A 10,334-nucleotide genomic window follows, 5' to 3' on the forward strand; every position below is an offset into this window, starting at 1 on the left:
CTCTATTTTAGGGTTCGCTTCTTTAACATTGAGCTACCTTTTAGTATTTGTCTTAGTATCAAAAATTATTTTTATCAATTCATTTAAAAATTATTTTGTCTGATGACTAGGCAACACTTGAACATGATACAAAACTCAAAAGTATAGAATAATTTTGTATGAAAACTTAGTCTCCTTCCAACTCCTACCCCCTGGTCTCCCATTTCCCCTCCTTGAATCTAACCATTCTTACCATTTTCTGGTATATTCTTTCGTAGAAATTCTATGTGTATATAAGCAAATATCATATATTTTATAGTTCATGTATATTATTTCTTTTTCCCCTCTTATATTAAAGGCATATTCTATATATACTTTCTGCATGTTGCTGTGTCACTTAAAGATATATTTGCTCTTCTTTTGCATTGTTTCGTTTTTTTCCACAGCTATATGGTATTTTATTGCATAACTGTTTAAGTAGACTCTGATTGATAGACATTAGGATATTGCCAATATTTTACAATTACAAACAAAACTGCAATATATATCTTTGAATATGTCATTCTGTACATATATGAATATATCTCTAGGACAAATTCCTATAGGCAGAATTACTGGGGCAAAGAGTGTTTGCCCTTAAAGTTTTCATAGCTATGCCAAAATGTTTTCATAAAGGATTATGTAGTCACAATAAATAGGTCAAGTATACCCATCATTATTTCTTTCTATAATTCCTTTATTCATACACTGGTATATTCTCCTAGGTAAATTTGAAATTATTTTTACAAGCTTCCCCCTCTCTCCAGTTCCACTGGGAATTGACATCTTTCAAATGTTCTGAATTTCAACACAGGAACTGGTTCCCCCCCCCCCATTTATTCTAATACTCATTTATCTTTCTTAACAATGTTTTGTAGTTTTCTTCACATAGGTCTCATTCATTCTTGGTAAGGTTATTCCTAAGAAGTTTATGTTCTTTGTTGTTATTATGAGTAATGTATTTTCTGCTTTTTCACATGACTAATCATTGTGAGCCATTTTTGTGCATCTTTTTGCTATCTCCTCCATTGGAAATTCAGAAACATCTTCCTTTGAAATAGCTACTTGATTTGTGGGCTTTTTTTCAGTCCAAACAGGTCCCAAGTGACTTTCCCTATAATAAGTGATCTTTGTCTGATTCTAGCCTGTATTAGTCCCTTTCTGTTGCTTATAACAAAATACACAAAACTGGCTATTTTGTAAAGAAAAATGAAATTTATTGCTTACAGTTTCTGAGGCTGGGAAGTCCAAAGTCCCTCTGATAATGGTGGTCAGGGGTGTGGATCTGAGGGCTTTAAAGGAAGAGGAGCGACAGTGACCCAAGGGTCTCACATTGCAGGATGGCGGAGCAGAGAGAGCAAGAGCAAGAGGAAGACTCTCCTCTACTTTTAAAGCCCTCAGAACCACGCCCCTGATGACCATTTTTAGTCCATTCACTACACCATGGTCCTACAATCCAATCACCTCTTCAAGGCTCCACCTTTCAATTACCATAATAGGATTTCCCACCCTCTTAACAGTCACAGTTGGGGCTAAGTTTCTAATACATAAAACTTGGGGGACACAATTCAAGCTTCAGTAAGTTTGGTGGGACATAATTCAGTCCACTTCACAGCCTAAGAGATTGCATTTGGTTTATATATTAAATTACTGGGTTTTTTGATTCACAAAAGTAATAGATGCATTGCAGCAGTTCAAACTATACTGAAATACATAAATTGAAACAGATTGTTTCCCCTCCTACTCCATACCACACATTTGTCACTGCTCCTCTAGATATGCTTGAATACCTTTTGCCATTTCAGTGTGCTCTTCCTTTGGGTCAATATGCTTTTACTTCCAATGGACTGTACAAGACTTCTTCAGAGGACTGCCGTTGGGCTACTGGAGCTCTTTGCTCCCACGAGCTGGAAGTGCCAGGCATTTACTCTACACTGGGGCATCCCATAACCAATGACTGGAGGTGGCAGGATTATGACTACCTAGGTCCCTGGTGTTGAACTGGACAACTCTGAAAGGTAAATCATGCTCTAGAATCCCCTGCAAGACAAGTTATTCCCCTCAGAACTTTGCCTGAAATTGCATCTTTGCCTGGGTTCTTCCCTTTCCTTGTTCCGCTGTCCCCACTCCCTTATTAATTTTTCCTGGGAACTCTTCTTTAACAAATCAATTGCACCCAAATCCTCATCTCGGCTCTGCTTCTGGGAAACCTGACCTAAGATATACTCCAATCTCATCCTACTATAAATACTGTACACTCACATTTTTTCTTTTGCTTTTACATGTATATGGATATGAAAAAAATGTTGTCCTCTTATTCATATCATACTCTAATTTGCCATTATTTTTCACTTAATAATATATCATGTATCTCTCCAAGTCAATACATAAGAAACAAATTCTCTATTTTAAAAAAGTTAAATCGGGCCGGCCCAGTGGCGCACTGGAGAGTGCACCGCTTGGGAGCACAGCGGCACTCCCGCCGAGGGTTCGGATCCCATGTGGAGACCGGTTCCCGCTCACTGGCTGAGCGTGGTGCAGGCGCAACACCGAGGGTTGCGATCCCGTTACTGGTCAGTAAAAAAGACAAAAAGGAAAAAAAAAAAAAGTTAAATCAACTTTACTGAGGTACTATAGTATGGATATAGTGTAATATTTTAACTATCACTATAGATTGACATTTTATGCTATTGCAATAAACTTGCAACCTGGTTTTTAATAAGAAAAGTCAGACTTTTAAGAGAAAAGAAACTTTTTGCATTTTAAAACCTCTTTTTAGAGATTAAGAGCCAGAGCCTGGAAGTCTGAGAACCTAGAAAGCATAGTGTTTATGCTCTTAACACAGGGTAAAGAGGTGGTAAGATGATGACTCCAGAACAGACTTCCTACCACATGGAGAAGAAAGAAAATTTCTTCTTGGGTTGGAAGAAACTGAGAGAAGAAAACAAGAGACTTCTTTCTGGCCTCTCCCTTACTGTCAAAGCCTGAGGGGAGCATATAAAGGCTCCAGGCAGATTCTTATCAGTAAGTGCAGTTTAGAGGACCATGCCAGAGCCATCTGACAGGTTGCTGCCCGTATTGAGTATAGTTAACTATTTTGACCATCACTCTTGCCCTCAGCAAGATTTGTTGATCTAAAAGCAGAAAAGTTATTTCTCTGCATGGTGGACAGGAACACATATTTTTGAGTGTCTTCTTTAGAAAAAGAATAAAAATTATGAATATAAAATTAGGTATAAAAGCAGGTATTTATTATGAGAAAAGAAATTTTAAAAAACCCCAAATTTATAAAAGTTGAAAACTAACACAAATATCGCAGAAACCAGAAAAACAATATAGTTTTTTTTTTATTAATTGTCTGACACCACAGACTGACTAGCTTCTGGCGCTGTATATTGAAAACCTCATTTCCCTTCATTAGCTAGTTCCCTTCATACTCCCAGTTCTGGGTGCTGTAGGATACGCTCACATTGCTATCTGACCTCTGGCTTTGCATGCTAGTGTCATATCTCTGGGTGAGTCAGTGGGCAGTCAGGGTATTCCTGAAAGCCACGCCTTCATTACAGTGGTTGACAGTAACTTGACTATACATGGAAGTGACTGTGTTTCATATAAATACATCCCAATAGACCCTAAATAAGTATAGCCCCAACTCAGCTTCCCTTAAGCCAGATTCTCAGACTGGCTGGTGCTTTCCCACTACTTCGTGGCAAGGAAGAGGAAGTGTGGCAGAAGGAAAACTGGAGGGGAAAATTATAGAAGCCTTTATCACATAAAGTTACTTCTTAAAATTAGACATTTTTAGAGCAATTTTAAATTCATAGCAAAATTGAGAGGAAGGAATATACCTCCTGCCCCACACATGCACAGCCTCCCCCATTATCAATATCCCCCACCAGAGTGGTACACTGGTTACAACTGATGAGCCTACGTTGACACATTATTATCACCCAGAGTCCATAGTTTACATTAGGGTTCACTCTTGATGTTGTACAGTCTTTGGCTTTTTGACAAACGTGTAATGACATGTATCCACCATTATAGTATAACACAGAGTAGTTTTACTGCCCTAAAAATCCTCTGTGCTCTGCCTATTCATTCCTTCTTTTCTCCCTCCTAATCCCTGGCAAACTCTGATTTTTTTTTTACTGTCTTCATAGTTTTGCATTAAAGTTATTTTTACAAAAACATATAACCAAGTTTTATTAAGACGTAGGTGCCCCCATCCATGTCCCCTCAGACCTTAATTTGGCCTGGCTTTTGCCAGCATCTGTATCTCTGAGCCTGAGAACTTTCCTCAGCAGATAGACCTGAGGACACGTGGCATTTGGGAAGTGCCAGAGAATTAAAGCACCTTTCCCCTGCCCCAGCAGTCATCAGCCAGTGACTGACTGCAGATGGTGTGTAACACTCTGACACACTCTGTGGCTTATGCCCCTCGATTGACTGCCTTTCCTGTGTTCACCACTTCCGCATTGGCATTTCCTGGGATTGTGCCCTAAATGAACTACTTGCACTCAATCCTTGTCTGTTCCTGGGGAAACTATAACTAAAATTTATGTAAATGAATTGATTGCTGGGACCCCTCCCAGGGTGGAGGGCTCTTCATGGGCTGGGTGGCACATTGCTTCCAGCTGTTTGCTACTCCAGAAGAGAGCTTGAAACCTGCCTTGCAGCAACATCTGAGGTCCGCAGCAGAGTAATAATGGCGACAAGACATGTTTTGGTAGAGAGGTACTGAGATAGCTACCACCCTCCCCCAAGCCTCCTTGACTCCTGCAGGTTATGGAGAATATCTGAACAGTTTCCAAGGCCTCCAAAGAATGGAGGGGAGGGAGCTGAGAACCGAGAGCCATGGGGACTCCTTAGCACAGTATGCAGGATGAACAGCCTACCCCGGGGACTATATAGAAGATGTAGTTGATTCTTGGAGCATGAGTGGCACCCTCCAGACTGAGGTGGTGCCCAAGTCAGCAGGAGAAAGCCACCGAACTTCCTCCTGAGCGACCGTTTTACAAGATCAGTGCCAAGAGTATGGCAGGAAGTAACAGCAGCCGGGGAGGTTGGGGTAGATGCTCAGGAGAGGGAGGACAATACCCAAGATCATCAAGATGGGTATCTTTCAGTCAAGGCCAGTGAGAACAAAGGTCAGGACTGATGAGATGTTCCTCACACCCCACCAGGACAGGGTCATAAGCAAGGCCTCCACATCTTCCCACAAACATAGACCCTGGCTGGGAGTAGGGGAGAGTCCTAAAAGAGTACGTTTGAAACTAGAAGTAACTGAAGTACCTTGAACTGGTAAGAGGACAGTTTTGACCATTAATGGAAATGGGACCTTGAGAGCTAGAGTTACAGAGAAAGAATATTCCAAGATAGTATATCCTGAGACCTCTCCCTTATGATTATTAGTAAACTGCTATTTATCCTTGAACATTCATCTTTGCACCTTGGTATTTTTACTTCTGTTGGATAAATTCTGAGAAATGGTTTGCAAAAGCTATTGATTTAAAAATATAGTCCTTTTATCCAAACACCTACTTAATTCCATTATTAATTCTAAAATTTTTTTCAGTTGGTTCTTTTGGGTAGTCTAGTCATTGTATTAGTTTCTGTTGCTTATAATATAACACCTAGAACTGGATGATTTTTAAAGAAAAACGAAATTTATTGCTTATAATTTCTGAGCCTGAGAAGTCCAATGTCCATCTGGTGATGGTGACACTGACCCAGGGGTGTCACATGGCAAGATGGTGGAATCAGAGAGAGAGAGAAAGAGAGATTCTCCTCTTCTTTTAAAGCCCTCAGAACCACGCCCCTGACCACCATTATTAATCCATTCACTACTGCACGGTCCTACAATCCAATCACCTCTTCAAGGCTCCACCTTTCAACTACCATAATAGGATTTCCCACCCTCTTAACAGTCACAGTGGGGGCTAAGTTTCTAATACATAAAACTTGGGGGACACAATTCAAGCTTCAATAAGTTTGGGGGGGACATAATCCACTACGGGCGTATAATTACATAAGCTGCAAATCATGATAAATTTGTTAGTGTTCCATGGTTATGTACTTCTGACTTTTGTTTTATGTCTTGTTGAACTGACCAGACTTCTAGAACCACACACACACACACACAAATTCTTATTTTATTCCTAATTTCAGTGGGACTAATGCTTCTAGTTAACTAATTTGTATTGAGCAGTTATTATGTGTCAGGCATTGTTATAAGCACTTTCAAGTATTTCATTGTCAAAATACACTGTGAGGAATGCACTATCTTTATCCCCATTTTACAGAGGACACTGTAGCCAGCGAGGTTAAATAACTTACTTGCAACAGGAAGCAGCAGGGCAGGGATGTATGCTGACTCTAAAGCCTGGTGGTCCTTAACTCTAGCCAGGTGTACTGGTGATTGTTTAATATCCAGCTTTCTGAACAAAGCCTGAGTTGTAACGTTTGCTGAAAGCTCCTGCCACGGCTGACACGGCATCACAGAACATGGATTGGGAAGAGAGCTTCACAATTTCTCTCCAGAGCCAGTGCTGGCCACTCTAACCAATCCCAGCACTCCACAACCGCTGGTTGTTACACCACAAGGCAAGGAGGTGGTTGCTGCTTAAGATATGTATGAGTTGAAATGTCTGATTTTAAGAAACACAAGTCAGCTGGAGCTGGGCCAAGCAGAAAGTGTAATTTACTACTTGTATAAGGATACAGTCTCAGAAGGAAGGGCAGGAGGAGACAGGACCTTGGGAGGGGCTGGGAATGAGGAGCAGCTGTGCTGTGGGGCCTCAGTGGGTCTCTCTGATGCAGTCTACTGCAGGGCAGCATTCTCTGCATCTCTGGCCCCAGGGCAGGACTCTGCCACCCATGGCACCTGAGCTTCCTTGCTGAGGTCCCTGCCACTAGCAGAGGTGGAGGCGCTCTCTCTTTGGCTCAGTGGTCCAGGGTCAGCCCGGGTCAGTCAGCTATGGCCATGTGACTTCTTTGGGTCTGTTTGCCTTTGTTCATGATCATGTTGGAGATGTCAGTCTAGACTAGAACCATCCCCCCTACCTTTAAAATTCTGTTACAGTTCAAACCCATTGTCATATTGTGGCCCTCCGGGCTCCTCACCTTTGGGCCTTGGCCACTTTTCTGATGTCATTCCTGTCAGTCTCCCCTTTGCTCACTCTGCCATTCTGGCCTTCTTGTTGGGCCTTGAACATTACAAGCTCATTCTCACCAGAGGGCCTTTGCACTTGCTCTTCCAATGTCTGGAAAGCCTGTTCTGTAGGGCTGCTCATAGCTTACACCCTCCCTTCATTCAGGGCTCTTCCTCTGAGAGTTCCTCCCTGAGGATCCTGCCTTTAACAGTCTACTCTACCTGTGCCTGTTGGGAAGTTATAGAAAAATGGTCAGGGCCCGTCAGATGTCCAGAATCTTGCTGAACATGTAATGTAAATAGGCACATGCACCCAGGTGTTCCTTGTTACTGTCTAATGTGATTGCACGTGTGTGCCCAGGCGTTATGGTTTATGGACTTAAGTATAAAGGACTAACGGCTCTGATACATGGAGCTTCTCCAATCGCTCCTGGAAGCCACGAGGGTGGCTGCTCCTAGCTCTGAATAAAGCCTATTAATTTTTGGGCTGAGCCCATGGCGCACTCGGGAGAGTGCAGTGCTGGGAGTGTAGCAGCGCTCCCGCCGCGGGTTCGGATCTTATATAGGGATGACCAGTGCGCTCACTGGCTGAGCGCAGTGCGGCCAGTCTCAAACAAAAAAAAGGACAAAAGAAAAAAAAAAAATTTTTTTACCCACGGCTACCAGGGTCTTTTCCTATTACCTCGCTTGTAGACCTGCGTGTGGAGGGTTTGTGGAGGGTTAGTACAATGGGCTCAAGGGGTCTGTGAACCCTAGCCCTAGCTTTATTTACAGTGCCTATCCTCTTATCTACTTTATTTTTTTTCATAATCTTTCAAATATACTTGACTTCTGCTCATGGTCTCTTCACTGGAATGTAACCCAAAGGTACAGGGACTTTGTCTTGTTTATGGCTGTTTTCTCAGCATCTGGAATAGTGGTTGGCATGTGGTAAATATTTAGAACCCATTCGTTGAGTGCATGATTAAATGAACGAATGTGTGAATGAATTGCAGAGTTATTATGAAGTATACATCTAAAAATAAACCTTAACTGTTGACTTAGTTTTCAGTTGTGTTATTGTTAATTCTGTACTTGAATAAAGTATTTCTATAAAAATCAAATATAATTCAGATTTTTAATGGTCTGACCTTCCTGAACCTACCCCTTAGCATACTTTCTCCAAAGCCCTTCCTCCAGTCTCTAAATTAGTGAGATTTTACAGTAGTATATGGAAATGGGCTTTTGTTGTTCATTCAAGGCAGGAAATAGTTAATTTAATTATAATTTGTTGACCAGTATGCTTTCATAGTAAGAAAGGGAAGGGAGTGGCACAAAGAGCTAGTGTCCAGTTTTCTGTTTTGTTTTTTAAAGATGACCGGTAAGGGGATCTTAACTCTTGACTTGGTGTTGTCAGCACCACGCTCACCCAGTGAGCGAACCGGCCACCCCTACATGGGATCCGAACCCCTGGCCTTGGTGTTATCAGCACCGCACTCTCCCGAGTGAGCCACAGGCTGGCCCCCAGTTTTCTGTTTTGTTTTTTAAAGATGACCGGTAAGGGGATCTTAACTCTTGACTTGGTGTTGTCAGCACCACGCTCACCCAGTGAGCAAACCGGCCACCCCTACATGGGATCCGAACCCCTGGCCTTGGTGTTATCAGCACCACACTCTCCCGAGTGAGCCACAGGCTGGCCCCCAGTTTTCTGTTTTTAAAGGTTCTGTGCAAGCAGAAAATATTATCCATTTGCTTACAGGCTACTTCCTAGATGACTTCTGCAAAAGTTGGCTTTAGTTAAACCCCAGAACAGTAACTCAGAATTGGGATCAAAATAAATAGATGAGGAAAAACAGCCCTCTGCCTGAAAGAAATAATTGAGAAAAGCACATTTTCAAAAGAAAGAGACGTTTCTCTTTCTCATGAAAAATTCAGAACAAGAAGGAAAATACTGTTTTCACCAGAGAAACCATGCATTTGTCATAGACAAGCCTTTTTTCTTTCCAAAGCCTGAGAGGTTTTTAGTTGAAGAAAATTGACAACTTTGCCTCCAGGCTGAATTTTATGGTTTTTCACCAGCAACAGCTGTGTTTATGATGGTCGTCTGTTGGTTGCCCCCCAAAATTCCAGATTAAATATACGATCGGTGTTCTCATATAATTACTGACAGGATGAACATTTCTCTTACTATTTTGTGAAGCTGCAGGCCTCATGTCCTTGACTTCAGAACATTACCTATGGAATTGCTGCTTTTAAAGATCGATGTTGATAAACTCTGGTAAAATAGAATGTTCATACCGCTAAAGCTGTGATTTTTAAACTTAGCTGCACATTAGATTCACCTGTAGGTTTTAAAAAAAACCAACACAAACTCAATGCCAGAGCTCCACCCCATCCCAAATAAGTCAAAAGGTGGGGCCTAGAAATCTTGATTGTTATTAGTTTTGGTCATTTGGCAGGTGATTCAAACCCGTGGTCCACACTGAGAACTGCTACCCTCCAGCCCTTGGCACAGTGTGCAACTGAATTCCATCCTGGATGAGTCTTTCTGGTTGCACTGCTCCCATCTGCTGCTCCCCTCTGCTGCTCCCAGGCCAAATTGTGAAGACAGTTAAGTTTGTCTTTAGTCTCTCACCTGCCTTTCTCAGGGGATTTTGTCCTGCCTTGCGCCTACAGTTCAGCTGTCAGTTAAGCTATTCCTCCTGCTAAAAAATAATCCCACAAAGCTCTCACTCTTTCCAGTGTACTAATACTCCTTTCCAAGAAAAAAAAACAAAAAACACCACTTCATAGAAAATAAATGTGGAATGCCAGGCAATGCAGTTGGGGAGTTGGAAGTAAAATTGGGAAAAGGAAGGAAGAGCCCCTGGCTCCCATCAGGCCACTGTTGGAAACAATGGTCTACTCCAAAGGGAAGTTCTGCTGGGTGACTCTGGCAAGTTACTTAACCTCTCTGAGCCGCAGTTTCCTCATCTATATAATACTGACCCACAAAGTCATTGTGGGGATTAACTATGTAAAGAATTTGAAGAGTGCCTGGCACATAATGAGCAGTCCATGCACACTGCAGCTATTACTATCATTATTATCCCTCTCAAATTCTTGAATTTATAATTAGGTGAGGAAGAGTTCCACATGGAGCAGGCAAATAAACAGAGAAGGCATTATGACTGATTTTCTTTTGAAG

Source organism: Galeopterus variegatus, unplaced genomic scaffold (genome assembly GCF_000696425.1).
Source record: "Galeopterus variegatus unplaced genomic scaffold, G_variegatus-3.0.2 Scaffold135, whole genome shotgun sequence".
In the NCBI taxonomy this organism is placed as follows: Eukaryota; Metazoa; Chordata; class Mammalia; order Dermoptera; family Cynocephalidae; genus Galeopterus; species Galeopterus variegatus.